Source organism: Nematolebias whitei, chromosome 9 (genome assembly GCF_014905685.2).
Source record: "Nematolebias whitei isolate Nwh7 chromosome 9, NemWhi1, whole genome shotgun sequence".
Taxonomy (NCBI): Eukaryota; Metazoa; Chordata; class Actinopteri; order Cyprinodontiformes; family Rivulidae; genus Nematolebias; species Nematolebias whitei.
This window is the reverse complement of record NC_056506.1, coordinates 51050368-51050964: the sequence shown is the minus strand read 5'-3', so window position 1 is coordinate 51050964 and position 597 is coordinate 51050368.

Genomic DNA, 597 nt, shown 5'->3' with positions numbered 1-597 from the left:
AGTGTTTGTAGTTCTGATCATGAGTGTTTGTAGTTCTGGACATGAGTTTTTATAGTTCTGGACATGAGTGTTTGTAATTTTGGACATCAGTTTTTGTAATTCTGAACATGAATGTTTGTTGTTCTAGACATGAGTGTTTTCTAGTTTCATGACATGAGTGTTTTTGTAGTTCTGAACATGAGTGTTTGTAGTTCTGACCATGAGTGTTTTTAGTTCTGATCATGTTTTGTAGTTCTGAACACAAGTGTTTGTAATTCTGAACATGAATGTTTGTAGTTCTAGACATGAGTGTTTTCTAGTTTCATGACATGAGTGTTTTTGTAGTTCTGGACATGAGTGTTTGTAGTTCTGACCATGAGTGTTTTTAGTTCTGATCATGTTTTGTAGTTCTGAACACAAGTGTTTGTAGTTCTGGACATGAGTGTTTGTAATTCTGGACATGAGTGTTTGTAGTTTTAAACAGGAGTGTTGTTCTAAACATGAGTGTTTGTAGTTCTGGACATGAGTGTTTGTAATTTTGGACATCAGTTTTTGTAATTCTGAACATGAATGTTTGTAGTTCTAGACATGAGTGCTTTCTAGTTCAGGACATGAGTG